This window comes from Lepidochelys kempii, chromosome 8 (genome assembly GCF_965140265.1).
Source record: "Lepidochelys kempii isolate rLepKem1 chromosome 8, rLepKem1.hap2, whole genome shotgun sequence".
NCBI lineage: Eukaryota > Metazoa > Chordata > Testudines > Cheloniidae > Lepidochelys > Lepidochelys kempii.
In genome coordinates, this window is record NC_133263.1 from 33,337,840 (window position 1) to 33,354,107 (window position 16,268).

The 16,268-nt window shown below is 43.4% G+C and overlaps 1 long non-coding RNA gene across 1 annotated transcript; it reads right to left on the reverse strand.

The window, feature by feature from the left end:
- Window positions 1-312: 312 nt before the first annotated feature.
- On the reverse strand, window positions 313-11,705 carry LOC140916522 (uncharacterized). The gene is made up of 3 exons (XR_012160538.1): window positions 11,522-11,705; window positions 960-1,025; window positions 313-424 (listed from the first exon to the last, which is right to left on the reverse strand). It is a non-coding gene; the product is annotated as an uncharacterized lncRNA (long non-coding RNA).
- Window positions 11,706-16,268: the final 4,563 nt, after the last annotated feature.

Sequence of the window (16,268 nt, forward strand, 5' to 3'; positions counted from 1 at the left end):
TTGTGTCTAGGACCGGAGATATTGGCTAGTGTCATTTGGTTGCACAATCCAAGCAGTGGCTGGCCAAAAGTGCTCACTCACGTTGCTGGGAGCAGCTTACGTGCTAGAGGTTGTGCGTGAACAGCCCGGGAGTGGGGATTCTCACAGCAGAGCAGGGTATGGCTGGCTCTCCGAGTCAAGGATTGGAGTGACCTAGCAGATCACCAGTCCAGGTAACATCAGGGGAACATCACACCCCCACCTATGTATTTGCTTAAAATACAAAACCTCACAAAATAACCAAATGAATAAGCAAAATATATTTACTGGGCTTCATCCATCCATCCGCCATTGGTACTGGTGAATTTTCCTTTTCAGCTGTCTTTCCTTTTTCTTTAGAGCTTGTTTACCCTCTGGTCTAAGGATCTCTCATATCTGGATCGTACTGTGGAGCAGACGACATTATTATTAAAAACACATGAAACTGTCTTGTAAACTTAAAAAATAAAATACTCAGAGTGTTTTTCTATTTAAAAAGTCATAACTTTAAAACAAAATAATCCATTTCAGGCTGTACAACAAACACAGGTTTGGGTTTATTTCTACCACTAGTGTTTCTCTAAAACCTACACATTTTTAATACAAGCACGTTTCCACCATGCACCCAAAAACAAAGTGTGCAAAAAAATATTTTAAATCCCCCACCATAACTATGTCTTGCATAGGCCCCCTGAATCACCAACAATTTAAACACAAACTAATTTTAAAACAACCCATTTTAAAAACAGATCACATTTTGCAGAATAACCCCCCCCCCATTAGTTTGAAACACACAAAACCAACAGTTTGCAAGCATATACTTTTAAAAAACACCCACACCTATATCTTGCACAGATCCTTAACTCACAATTTAAACATTAAAACTAATTAAACATCTTGAAACATACACATGCTTTTAAAATCCAGTTGCAGAAAGTTACCTTCTACCACAAGGTACAGGGATGTTGGCACATGGTTATTCTGTTTTCCCCCAGGTGTATTTGAGCCTTTGGGTTAAAGAACAAGCAGAATTTGTAGTTAGTATTATTCCCCCATTGCACCAAATCCCCATGCAATCTGTGTTATATCTGGTGTTTTTTAATTTAACAGCATTAAGCACAACTATAGTTAAAAATGGGGTTTTGCCTGGCCCTGGTGAAAAGCAGCTTGAAGTTGCTATTTCCATGCTAAACAGATCACACTGTAATAAAGATAGGTACCATTATTTAGTAAGGACAGCATGGACAAAGAGTGACATTTTATATATATATATATATATTCATTCAGCGTTAAAAACAAGCAGCATACCTCATCTTGTAGTCCAGCAGTTATTCTGTTCAAGATAGTTTCTGTTTAAAGAGAACAGTCTCCAAAAAACTGAGGCTTTTATACCATCCTAACTCTTTGTTTCAGAGTCTGTAGTTAGCAGGTTGATTTGATCACTTACAACTCTTAATTAATAGATACTTAAGGAAATTAGGCACCCCTCCCCAAAGTTCCCTTTTGTGATCTGAGGGGTTGGGGGAATTAAGTTGTCTGCACAACTGGGCAGCTTTTTTTTTTTTTTTTAGTTAAAATACATTTTTCTGTTTCAATTGAAAAAACAGAGCACTGTAGGACCTTCTTACATTATTAAACAGTAAAACACCACACACAACAATCCTTAATGTTACTGATATCAATGAATGTCTTGTTTTGAAACATGTTTCTTTCATGCTTAAAGTTTGGATATGTTTTGAAATCAAATGGATGTATCCCAACCATAGTAAACACCCTATGATTATTACCCATAGCTTTTAAATGTTTTTACAGAAAATGCTTGTTCTATAAAAGTATGGTGGAGGTTTGTGAACCCTTGAAACATTTCAGTTTTGGGTTAGACCCTTGTTTATTTTTGTAAATATATTATTTTAATGACTTTGAGTTGCTAGAAAGAGTGTCTCATAGCATTCAACCAACTCCTGAGGGTTTATTGAAACTGTCCAATAGAGTTCTACCAACTCCTGGGTTACATTTAAACTGTCCAATAGCGTTCTCTAAACTCCTGGGGTTATATTTAAACTGTCCAATAGTGTCTACGAATTCCTGAGGTTTTATTTCATTTAATATTAATCAGAGTTCACTATCCCCACCCATGTCCCTTACTGCGGGTGTACACGCATCAAACTTAATTACTGATCATTAATATGTTTAACGCTGATGACAACAAGGGTGGGTAATCATATCTAGACCTAGAGACTCAATAGAGTCACCCTTGCTATTCAGTGGGGGTGTGGTTAAACCATCAGCTCAACAGTGAGTCAGCTCTGTTGTATTCAAACACATTTCAAACTTCCCTGTTTTATATAGAAGCCTTTTTTATCTTTTATTTTAAACACATTTGGGGGGGGGGGTCCCCACAAGATTCTACTACACACATTTCAGTTTTTTGCTGTAAATGGGTCTCTTTTACACAAAGACACAAGAGCTAGTTTCTCACAAACTATTTTTTTTATTTAAAAGACATACAGCCCCTTGAAAACAAACCAAGATGCTCCATCAAAACTTTTTTCTTACTTAAGGGCCACACAGACCTTCTAACAGAAACACAGATAGTCACAAAACCCTTTTCAATAGATATTTTTATTTACAGCTAACAAGTTTTATATCACATGTTTGTCCCCTCACCATTCTCTAACTTAATCCTTTGAGATTTCTTATAAATAGTCTTTTTCTTAAGCAAGGTTCTGTAACTTTTTGTGCGGACCAGACCGTCAATATAATGCTGTAAGCAGGCATCTTCTAGTTTGGTCATTTTCTTTAAAACACTGTCAGGGTCTCAACCGAATTGCACAGCATTTACCAAGGTCTCCCCTTGTGCTAAATTTTCTTGGGTTAGGCACAGACATTGCAAAGCACAACCTATGGCAGTAACAGTGTTTAATAAGCTTTCCAAACACAGGTCAGCACACAGGCCCGGAGTTTGTAGCTTATATCCTCCGAAGTCCAGCTCACACAGTCATGGTGCCGTTGGGCTGGCGCATCTATGACACAGCCCTCACAATCTTCGAAAAGCTTTTCCCTAAGGCAGTGATTAAGAACACCATAAACAGCAACATGTACAATAGACCGCATGACTTTTTTACGCTCACGACATGGCACTGGCTCAGTTAGTTCCATGCCCAGCCTCCTCCTAAAATCCATATAGCTGTCATTCTTGGCGTCCTCGTCAACAATTTGTACTGGCATTGAGCAAAAACAAGATAGGCCTGGTTTGTCTTTGTTGTTTGATGCAATGCTGTCCAGGGCCTCCAGGACCTCTAGAAAGTCATCATTGAGCTGTCAATAGATTTTCAGAAAAGAAACAACTGTAAGCTCTCACTGCTTGTTTTTAGATGTATGCAACCCCACGTTGGTTCCTAACCCCATTACTCGACTGTCACTTCTTAATCATTCATTCACCTGGGCAACTTTTTTTCCATTCACCTTGTCCACCAGTGACTTCCATGAGCCATGGTCACCTTCCTCCTCTAGGGGGGTGGAAGACGAGAGGCCATCATGCTTGTCTGTCTTCCTCATGAGAGGTTGGGTTTTGGGATTGGGTTCTGGCGTATCCATCTAAAGCTAGGCCAAAGGGTTACCCTTGGTGGCTCCCTCCTCCTCCTCAGAACTGTCACTGATGTAGCACTTCCTCTGCAGGCAGTCAAAGGCCCTCAGAGCTAAAACAAAGTCTGAAGTTCTCAGGGGGATGGTGAAGGAGTCCACGTTTCCTCTCATAGAATCATAGAATCATAGAATATCAGGGTTGGAAGGGACCCCAGAAGGTCATCTAGTCCAACCCCCTGCTCGAAGCAGGACCAATTCCCAGTTAAATCATCCCAGCCAGGGCTTTGTCAAGCCTGACCTTAAAAACCTCTAAGGAAGGAGATTCTACCACCTCCCTAGGTAACGCATTCCAGTGTTTCACCACCCTCTTAGTGAAAAAGTTTTTCCTAATATCCAATCTAAACCTCCCCCACTGCAACTTGAGACCATTACTCCTCATTCTGTCATCTGCTACCATTGAGAACAGTCTAGAGCCATCCTCTTTGGAACCCCCTTTCAGGTAGTTGAAAGCAGCTATCAAATCCCCCCTCATTCTTCTCTTCTGCAGGCTAAACAATCCCAGCTCCCTCAGCCTCTCCTCATAAGTCATGTGTTCCAGACCCCTAATCATTTTTGTTGCCCTTCGCTGGACTCTCTCCAATTTATCCACATCCTTCTTGTAGTGTGGGGCCCAAAACTGGACACAGTACTCCAGATGAGGCCTCTCCAATGTCGAATAGAGGGGAAAGATTACGTCCCTCGATCTGCTCGCTATGCCCCTACTTATACATCCCAAAATGCCATTGGCCTTCTTGGCAACAAGGGCACACTGCTGACTCATATCCAGCTTCTCGTCCACTGTCACCCCTAGGTCCTTTTCCGCAGAACTGCTGCCTAGCCATTCGGTCCCTAGTCTGTAGCTGTGCATTGGGTTCTTCCGTCCTAAGTGCAGGACCCTGCACTTATCCTTATTGAACCTCATCAGATTTCTTTTGGCCCAATCCTCCAATTTGTCTAGGTCCTTCTGTATCCTATCCCTCCCCTCCAGTGTATCTACCACTCCTCCCAGTTTAGTATCATCCGCAAATTTGCTGAGAGTGCAATCCACACCATCCTCCAGATCATTTATGAAGATATTGAACAAAACCGGCCCCAGGACCGACCCTTGGGGCACTCCACTTGATACCGGCTGCCAACTAGACATGGAGCCATTGATCACTACCCGTTGAGCCCGACAATCTAGCCAGCTTTCTACCCACCTTATAGTGCATTCATCCAGCCCATACTTCCTTAACTTGCTGACAAGAATACTGTGGGAGACCGTGTCAAAAGCTTTGCTAAAGTCAAGAAACAATACATCCACTGCTTTCCCTTCATCCACAGAACCAGTAATCTCATCATAAAAGGCGATTAGATTAGTCAGGCATGACCTTCCCTTGGTGAATCCATGCTGGCTGTTCCTGATCACTTTCCTCTCATGCAAGTGCTTCAGGATTGATTCTTTGAGGACCTGCTCCATGATTTTTCCAGGGACTGAGGTGAGGCTGACTGGCCTGTAGTTCCCAGGATCCTCCTTCTTCCCTTTTTTAAAGATTGGCACTACATTAGCCTTTTTCCAGTCATCTGGGACTTCCCCGGTTCGCCACGAGTTTTCAAAGATAATGGCCAATGGCTCTGCAATCACAGCCGCCAATTCCTTCAGCACTCTCGGATGCAACTCGTCCGGCCCCATGGACTTGTGCACGTCCAGCTTTTCTAAATAGTCCCTAACCACCTCTATCTCCACAGAGGGCTGGCCATCTCTTCCCCATTTTGTGATGCCCAGCGCAGCAGTCTGGGAGCTGACCTTGTTAGTGAAAACAGAGGCAAAAAAAGCATTGAGTACATTAGCTTTTTCCACATCCTCTGTCACTAGGTTGCCTCCCTCATTCAGTAAGGGGCCCACACATTCCTTGGCTTTCTTCTTGTTGCCAACATACCTGAAGAAACCCTTCTTGTTACTCTTGACATCTCTGGCTAGCTGCAGCTCCAGGTGCGATTTGGCCCTCCTGATAGCATTCCTACATGCCCGAGCAATATTTTTATACTCTTCTTTGGTCATATGTCCAACCTTCCACTTCTTGTAAGCTTCTTTTTTATGTTTAAGATCCGCTAGGATTTCACCATTAAGCCAAGCTGGTTGCCTGCCATATTTACTATTCTTTCGACTCATCGGGATGGTTTGTCCCTGTAACCTCAACAGGGATTCCTTGAAATACAGCCCGCTCTCCTGGACTCCTTTCCCCTTCAAGTTAGTCCCCCAGGGGATCCTGGCCATCCGTTCCCTGAGGGAGTCGAAGTCTGCTTTCCTGAAGTCCAGGGTCCGTATCCTGCTGCTTACCTTTCTTCCCTGCGTCAGGATCCTGAACTCAACCAACTCATGGTCACTGCCTCCCAGATTCCCATCCACTTTTGCTTCCCCCACTAATTCTACCCGGTTTGTGAGCAGCAGGTCAAGAAAAGCGCCCCCCCTTAGTTGGCTCCTCTAGCACTTGCACCAGGAAATTGTCCCCTACGCTTTCCAAAAACTTCCTGGATTGTCTATGCACCGCTGTATTGCTCTCCCAGCAGATATCAGGAAAATTAAAGTCACCCATGAGAATCAGGGCATGCGATCTAGTAGCTTCCGTGAGCTGCCGGAAGAAAGCCTCATCTACCTCATCCCCCTGGTCCGGTGGTCTATAGCAGACTCCCACCACTACATCACTCTTGTTGCACACACTTCTAAACTTAATCCAGAGACACTCAGGTTTTTCTGCAGTTTCGTACCGGAGCTCTGAGCAGTCATACTGCTCCCTTACATACAGTGCTACTCCCCCACCTTTTCTGCCCTGCCTGTCCTTCCTGAACAGTTTATAACCATCCATGACAGTACTCCAGTCATGTGAGTTATCCCACCAAGTCTCTGTTATTCCGATCACGTCATAGTTCCTTGACATCACCAGGACCTCCAGTTCTCCCTGCTTGTTTCCAAGGCTTTGTGCATTTGTATATAAGCACTTGAGATAACCTGTTGATTGCCCCTCATTCCCAGTATGAGGCAGGAGCCCTCCCCTCACAGAATTCCTGCCTGTGCTTCCTCCCGGTATCCCGCTTTCCCACTTACCTCAGGGCTTTGGTCTCCTTCCTCCGGTGAACCTAGTTTAAAGCCCTCCTCACTAGGTTAGCCAGCCTGCTGGCAAAGATGCTCTTCCCTCTCTTCGTAAGATGGAGCCCGTCTCTGCCCAGCACTCCTCCTTCATGGAACACCATCCCATGGTCAAAGAATCCAAAGCCTTCTCTCCGACACCACCTGCGTAGCCATTCGTTGACTTCCACGATTCGACGGTCCCTACCTAGGCCTTTTCCTTCCACGGGGAGGATGGACGAGAACACCACTTGCGCCTCCAACTCCTTTATCCTTCTTCCTAGAGCCACATAGTCCGCAGTGATCCGCTCAAGGTCATTCTTGGCAGTATCATTGGTGCCCACGTGGAGAAGCAGGAAGGGGTAGCGATCCGAGGGCTTGATGAGTCTCGGCAGTCTCTCCGTCACATCGCAAATCTTAGCCCCTGGCAAGCAACAGACTTCTCGGTTTTCCCGGTCAGGGCGGCAGATAGATGACTCAGTCCCCCGGAGGAGAGAGTCCCCGACCACCACCATCCGCCTTCTCCTCTTGGGAGTGGTGGTCGTGGAACCCCCAACCTCAGGACATAGCATCTCATGCCTTCCAACCAGGTCATCTTTTCCACGATTTTTAAAACACACATTCTTGGAATGAAATGGCCTCTTCCATGCAGCGCTGGAACTTCTGCGGGTGGTGCTGCACTCTGATTGGTAGAGGGCAGTAGGGAGAGCTCTTAGAGGAGTCACACGACCCTGTTCTGGGTGGGTCACCCCACCCAAGAACTCCCCTCGATTGGTTAAATCTGCTCTCGGGGACGTCCTCTACAGCTGAAACCCACCCTGATTGGTAGAGGGTGGTGGGAGGAGTTCTTAGAGGTGTTACATTACACTCTTTGCTTCCAGGGATGTGTCTGTCATGACCTTGGAAGTAATACCCCCAGGGGGCAGGTCTTATGTTTGATTGATGGTAGGCCCCTTCTACCACTCCTGGTGACTGTATACCAGTTCATAACCAAAGACGCCGTAGCCATAATAAAATACAGGACAAATGGAAGTAAAATCCCCACACTGTGGTCATCCACAACAATCCTGAAGTGTCAGTTTACACTATCCACCCTGAACTAGGAGGTCCTGAGAGCATTGTACAGAGGGACCAACTGAAACATTGGACTTTTAGTCTGACCAGGGCTCAGAGGAGACATAGAGCAGTATGTCCCGAGGAGACTGAAACCAATGGGGCAAACTCAAACCCTGATGAAAATGGCCAGATCCCTCAAATTGACCTGGTGTTACTTGGGGACAGGAGAATAGAAAATATGGGTAATGAACCATCAGTCTTAAGAAGGTCCCAGAGAACTACTAAGGTTGTACTGCCTGTTAAACTTAGAGATGATTATGTTATTGGTAGAGTTTTAATGAATATTATCATGTAAAGTATGAAGAAGTAGACATAGAATGTTACATATGTTAAATGTTCTTTTGTTAATTGTTAATGGTTTTTTTTAATATAACCTGATGTTGGTATATGTTGCTAATATGGACCTGGAGGTACTGGTGTAAATATTGTGGCAGTGGCAGAATTTTAGCAAGGTGGAATGTAAGGGGACTGTTGGCCCCTTACTAAAACTCAGTGGGGTTTTTGGTTGGCTAGCTCCCAGTACCAAAAGAAAAGGGGAAGGGTCGATGCTGCTGCCATTCTATCAGATGTCAATCTACAAAGCTCTTCTCTTTCAGCTAAGATTGCTCTCTTAGCAAGCCTTACAGACCAGGGTGGGGTAAATCAGCCCACTAACTGATGGTTATGTCAGCAAAAGCCCTAGTGCAGATGCAGTTCTACGAGCAAAAAAACCTCAGTAATTTTACCAGTGTAGCTTATTTCATTTGAGGAACTGGTATAAGCTATATTGGCAAGATATCACTTTTGCCACTACAAATTGCATCTCCATTAGGAGGGTTGTCAGAATTATGCTGGCAAACCTTCTCTAGTGTAGATAAGCAGTGCCAACACTAGGCATAAGCATGCTAAGCAATTGCTTAGGGCCAAGCAACTCAAGGGAGCCCCCTACTCACTTATTTTCATAAGAAAATTCCTGTTTTAATATTGTATATGAAAGGGGACAAAAATATTCCTGGTAAGGGCCCCCAATGGGCTAGCACTGCCTCTGTAGACAAGGCATCTCTGAAGGACACTGCAGCATGAGTCAAATGTGCATACGTTTTAGGCTCTTCTTTTGAAAAATCTTAGCCTAACTCTAGGCACCCAAAAATATATATTAAGCAGCTAAGGGGAGATTTTCAGAAGGGCCTCAGGCACATAGAAGCACAGCTTCCATTGAAGGTCAGTGCGGCTTGCCCTCCTAAATTCCTTGGCTTCTGAAAAGCTCACCTGTGTAACTTTGATCTGATTTCCAAGAGTACTGAGCACTTACAGAATTTAGGAGCCTGATTTTAAACACCCACTTTTGAAAGTCTTGGCCTCCTTGAAAAGTAGAATTATATGTTCTGGGGCAATGTGACAAATGTGTGACATTCATTAGAAAACAGAGAGAAGTGTTTAGCAGAGCACAGACTTAAGAATCCAGAGTCCTGAATTCTATTCTCTGCTCTGTCATGAACTTGCTGTGACCTTGAGCAAGTGACCTGAACTTTCCTTGCCTCAATTTATCCCTAAGTTAGATGGTTATAGTGGTACTTCCCTCACAGAAATCTTGTGATGCTTAAAGTGCCTTGGAGATCCTCAGATGGAATGTGCTATAAAAGTGCAAAGGGCAATGATTCTTAGTGTTATACTGCGGCCTCCAGAATCAGTAACATACAGTCACTTAAAGTCCAATCATTGCAGTGCAAACTGGTCACTCATAGTCCTCAGCTATAGAATGCGGAGCTATCACATGGAGGATTAAGGTGAACATAAAAACAGCCAAAAATGATTACTCTCAAATGTCCATATATAAAAGAAGAAAACAAATACAATCTCCCCTCCCCTTCTTCTCCTGTGTAGAATGAGCAGGAACACCACAGAGGAGGTCCTGAGAAAACAAGTTCTTTGCAAACGTCATTCATCCCACCACACCCCGTGCAAAATTGCAGGCCCATCAACAAACAGCATGTCAAACACTGGCTATTGAAATAAGTTTCCAGTTATCCAGTGAAGCAAGACAAGTAAGAGAGAAACAAATAATAAAAAGTTGCTCTGGTGACCGAGCCCCAGAATAGCATCAATTTGCTTTCAAAATATGAATCCAATTTGCAAAAGCAAGTGTCAATGCCGTTGTCATTCTGAAAGCTGTTAGTATAGTGAAGAATGACTCAAGAACTTGACAAAGAAGAATATAGTGTGTATTGGCAACATTCCTCATTACATATTTCAAAGGAAAAATTGAAACCACATTTCTGAAGGGCAGACTTTGATTACTAGAAGGGCATTGCTATAAACAATGTGCTGCAGATTCTTTTGCAGCTCCTTGTTTTCCTTAGAGTCTGCCTTTACATGCAAGCCATTGACTGCCCCGTTATGTATCCCAGCTAAGAGACAGCTGCCATCTGCACAGGTCTGTGAGAGACCATACCAGTGCCATGAAGAGGTTCAAGAGGATAATAAAATGCCACAGGTGCAACCACACAAGAACGAAATAAAGCAAAATTATCTCCTTATGGGAGCAATAGAAATGATTGAGAGCACGGATTCTGTGATCTGCAGAAACTGGGGGAAACTTGAGTCAAATAAATACACAGAGTGGAAAAACCCTGGCCCAACAAATATATCTGTGTTGTGTGCCCATGTGTAATTTATGGCCTCAGTTGAAGTCTACCTTGGCTAGACTTTGAGGAGGAAGATAAGGAGACAAACCCTACACATTAAAATAAGGGCAGGTGTATAGGCATGGATGCAACTAATGGAGAGGGATGCCAAAGACAGTCCTCCCCTGGGGCGCCATTTAGTTTAGGGCCGACCCTGGGTGCAATGGTCCCCAGACTAAATTAGATTGTCCTAGAAGGCTACCTAAAGTATGGCAACCTGTCCCCAGCTGCCTATGGGCAACTGTGCCACCTGGATTCCCCACCCACTCCCATCCCTTGCCATGGCATGCTTCTTATGCAGGGGCTTCAAAACTGTGTAAATTACCTCTGGGACAGCCTGCAGAAGTGAGAATTCTCCTCTGGCTTGATCTGGAGCACAAACGACTCTCTTATGCTGCAGCAGCAGCTTAATAGGATTGTAGAGGAGGGGAAAATCCTACCCACAATATATAGATATGGACTCCAACCAAAGGTCCAAACTGTGAGGGTGTTTAAAGTAAAGGTCTGAATTTTTCATGTAACCCCTCTTCTTACCCTGGTCTGACCCAACACACCCTAAAACACAGATCCCCATTATGCAGCTCGAGCCCCTTTCTAACAAAATGGTGTGATTCTTCCGCTCTACTGGTGTATTTTTTCACCATTCATTGAGCCATACTGTGCCATCCATGTTGAACTGCAGTGTAGAAATCTGCTAGAACAACCAAATTAATAGTCTGGACTGGTCTTTATGTTCAGCTAGAACTTTGCCAAACTTTCAGAAAACCCAGAACTCAGAAAGTCTAGGGTCTTGTGACCAACCTACAACTCTGGCACGGTTCCTTGAGTTTCATTAGTGCCAGCACACTTTTAAAGTGATCCTGGGCTGGTGTATTGTTTCAGACGGACGCCAGGAGAAAGTGGAGTCACAGCTCAGTTCTTCTTTGTTTCTGGGTTTATGCAAACCTAAAACCCAAAGCTAAAACTCGAGGGCTCTGATTCTTTCCTCACTTACCCTGATGTAAATGGGGAGCAGCGCCACTGAAGACCATGGAGTGGCACTTGTGAAACAGGCCAATGGAGAGTCAGTCCTCAGGAGTGGGCAATCCACATTTGGAGAGAGAAAGTTGAGTCCTGTTAAGAAAATTGCTGGGTTCTGCACAGCTTTGCTTTCTCTCAGCCCCATACCGTGCAGCAGGTGGTATGGTTGCCAGCAGAGAACCGCCCACTGCTCAGCTCAGGGAATGCAGAGTGCCTCCCGCACCTCAGACTATTAGGTTACATGCCTAAAAGTATGTGTTTCAAATTCCTCTGGCCTCCCAAATCCTTTTCTCACATCCCTTCTGAGACCCTGGTTTTGTTGAGTTGTAATCAATTTGGAGAGAGAATGTCAGAAATGCTGGGGGATGAAGGGGGAGGAGGGGTGGTTCCCCTGCTAATAATTACTGGATTTAGTTACCTACCAGCAGCAATTCAAGGGATCAGTGAGTAAAATACACCCTGGCATCTCTCCAGCACTGAAGTATTATTTCATACTCTAGTAACTGTACATAAACTAATTAGATATCCAAGTAGGCTGGGATTATTTTTTCTATAATTTAATGCCCTGACAGTTGTCACAGGACATAAGTTTGCTTCAGTTTACTTCATTCTGTGTTCCTTCGACAGTAGACGCAGCTCTTCTGCTGCTGACACTGTCAGCTCAGCATAAATCAGGTGTCTTGATAAGTTAAGCTTTCTACACAGGTTTTGATTGTTTGCAGCTCAGCTAGGCTTCAGCCTCCACACAGCATAAATCAGGGAGTGGAGGGAGGGTTTCACTTGTATGTGAACTTAACTACCTTATATTCTCTTGCTGGACAAGTTTTTTAAAGGGGTGTAAAAAAGACCCCAGGTAGGGTTTGTTTAGTTGGGCTGGTGGAAAGTGGTCTGCCAAAAATGTTTTCCCCCTCTCCCTACACACACTTGATGAATAGTTACTTTTATAAAAAAAACGAGTTTGTCAAAAATTTTAAGATTCTAAAACCAAACCCTCCCTCCCCAACCCCCCTCAAAAAACCAGCCCATGCTGACAAGTTTTAAGCCAAAAGATTTTGGTTTGGGGAGTTTCAGGTTTTTGGTCAAAAAACCTAAACATGTTCAGAAATTTTTTTTTAAGACTGTGAAAGTATTTTTTTTTCACCAACACTTTCCAAAGCAAAAGAAATCATTTCATAACAAGGTCGAGAGTGGAGATTGATTTGGTCCACTAGTCAAATATCAGAGGAATGAGATTGTGATGTTATCTAATTAAAATAGGACCATGTAGATCATTGTTGCTACCACTGTTATATAATTTTAATAAAACTTGTACAAAGTATGTCATGTAAGGCATCTATGAAACAGTTATGATTTGCTGAATATGATTATCCTACTGGTATGCATGTATCATTTTTTGTATCTGAAGTTATGAATATTAACTAAGTAGCTGTATTTCAAATGTTTGCTCCTGTGGTAACACCAACAAGGTATTCAGCCAGCACATTGTGAAGGAACTATTCAAGTTGAATGGCCCATCAAAGAACACAACTCACAATGAACCATGGAAGATGCCTATCTACACTTAATGGACTTTCCTGTGAATATGCTAACTAGAGTAGGGGTAATGGCCTCTGCTATGACTAAGCTAAGCAGGCATGGACATGTGACTTGCCTCATGTGATGCCAAACTCCATCTTGTTACTTGTATTTTTCCACAAATGGGACTGAGGGCTTTGTTTCAAACAATGTGTTTCCCTCTACATGGCAGAAGCTATAAAAGGCCCAGGAAACACCTCCATTTTGCCTCTTTCCTGCTCAGACCTCTGGACTATGAACTTATTCTACTGGGACCATTCTAACCAAGGGACTGTGGACCTTCCAATGATTTGGAAGCAACCAGAGACTTAAGAAGCCCAGCCATTTATTTCATCACTGCTACAAGTCTGATCCACGAACCTTGCAATTGTATGTATTTGATTCCTTTAACCAGTTTTAACTCTCACCTTTATTTCTGTTTATAAATAAACCTTTAGATATTAGGTACTAAAGGATTGGTACAGTGTGATTATTGGGCGGGTCCTTTGGGATCAAAAGAATCTTTTGATTAAATTGGTTTTAAATAACCAGTCATCATTAAGTCTTGTGGTTTTGGGGGTGATACAAGGACTGGAATACCTAAGGAGACTGCTTTTCTGACTTCTTGTTAGCCAGTGTGGTAAAACAGAAGTTTACTTTTGTTGCTGGTCTGGTATATCTTATGGGAGAATAACCACCAGTTTTGGGGTGTGTCTGCCCTATTTCTCAGCAGTTTGTCCTGAATTTGGTATTTAGTTGTGACCGACCAAGGCACAATGACAGAGATGTACTCGGAAAGAGGAATATCTATTAATAAACGAGAAAAGGAATGGAATTCATGAAGGCTCAGAAATAGCTTTTAAAGGTCCTTCTTCAGCTAGAAAAAAGAATTGAGAAAAATGTTTGCAAGTACCAAGCAGGACAGAACTGTGATCTGGATGGCTACCATAATAAATAGTATGAATAATTAGGAGGGAAGACCCAATAAAATATAATAAAGAAATACTTGAAAAATATGAACATGTACAGATCAGCTTCTGCAGATAAGAGGAAAGCTTATGCTCAAATAAATCTCAGGTTTCAGAGTAACAGCCGATGAAGTGAGCTGTAGCTCACGAAAGCTCACGCTCAAATAAATTGGTTAGTCTCTAAGGTGCCACAAGTCCTCCTTTTCTTTTTTCAAATAAATCTATTAGTCTTTAAGGTGCCGCCGGACTCCTTGTTGTTTTTGTGGATACAGACTAACCCCCTGATACTTGCAGATAAGAGACTTTCTATGGTATGAAGGGAATTAGCTATTGAACTCACTGAACTGTTGACAATTATTTTTGAAAACTCAGGGACAGTGTTGGGTAATCTAAGCACCTTTATTCATCATGAGGCTACATCTACACTGCAAGCCCGGGGTGCGAATCCCCTGCTTGAGTACATACACTTGCACTAGCTCACATCAAGCTAGCATGCATCTAAATAGCAGCATAGCCACAGCAGAGGCATGGCTTAGCGGTTCAATATACAAACCCACCTGAAACAGGTGCGTACATACTCAGCACTGCTCACCCATGACACTACCCAGGCTTTCATGATTACACTGCTATTTATACTTGCACTAGCTTGATGAGAGCTAGTGTGAGCATGTGCACATGAGCGGGGGGAGGGGGAATTAAAAACCACACCTTAGCTTATTGTGCAGATGTAGCCTGAATAGTCTTGACTTTCTGACTAGACCCATTGGGCTGGATTGTATCCTTGCCTTAGTCAGCCACAGAAATAAGAGGAAGTAATTTTCCTCCTTTTCTCTTTGCTAGGTCTTCCCAGATCTTGGATTCAGGTCCAGCGAGGAGTACAGCACATGCTCTCTACAGATCAGTGGGTCTCAACCTGCGGCCCAGTCAGAACAGTGACATCCTCAGGGCCATACAGATATACTGGATGCAGCCCACATAACACATTGGCCCACAATGGAAAATACCCAGGGAGAAGTGAGCTGTACCATTTCAAGAGTGCTATTAACTCACTTCCCTGTCACCAACCTCACCCCACTCCCACCACCAATCGTTATCACCCTAGAGCAGGAGAGAAGCAGAGGAAGCATTGTGCCTCAGAGGGGTGTCTCAGGCACATGCCGCCCAGAGCTTCCACTCACTAGGAATTGTCCTCAAAGCCACAGCCTGGCCCGCTGAGTTTAGGAAAAGGGTTTGTGAAGTAAGGTACTAGCCAAGGCTGGTCAGAGTATCAGAATCTGGCTCAAATGACAGATGGCTAGAGGGACTACTGGTCTGATCCACTGTAGCAAATCCCACACTCCTGTTTTGGCAAAGCTACCAGTCTGACCGTGATCAACATTTTGCTAGATGAACTATAGCAAGACAAGATGAACTATAGCAAGACAAATTATAATGAGAATTGTTTCAAACATGCAGACTCTCTGGGACTGAAGATTCAACTCCAAGTAAGATCAACTTCACCCTACAGAGAAGATATGCTGAGTTCCATGCATTCACTCTACAATTGGCAGGTCCTTTGTATGAGAGCCTAAAAACTAAAGTCCTCCTGTCTGCTTTCTATGGACACTAAGGATCTCCAGGCACTATTGGAAAAATGGAGGTTCACCCCAGCGTCCTGGGACAAAACTGACCTTCCTTTTTGTGCACTGGTTGAGGCCATACCCCAGATATAGTTGCATTTCAATGATGTTGTAAGTTCATAGTTTGGGTAAAGATTTGAGATTCTTTGCAATAAAATCCACTATATGTAAAATATATTTTTTTCCAATTGCCATGTACATCATTTCACTTTGTGTAGTTTGAGGAGAAGAAGGGATTTGGGGAACGTTAATAAACTAAATTCCCTCTCAAAAATGTCTAATTACTTTTCCTCCCCCATACACCTTGTTTGTTCTTTCCCAACATAAATTGAATTTCAGCTGACTTATTGATAAATAGAAGTGATGATAGCTATTTTGCACCACCCCAAGGCTGATTGTGGACCCATGCCAACTACAAGTCTAATAGTCCCAGCAGATAAGATTGTCTGATCTGGTGAGGTGCATCATAGTTCACGTTTTGTTGTGTGGATGTTCTATACCATTATCTAACGGCATTAAGGAATCTCTTTACCAGGTCATGAACTAGAATATGCCAGTGTCTCACAAAGTTCTGATGTAT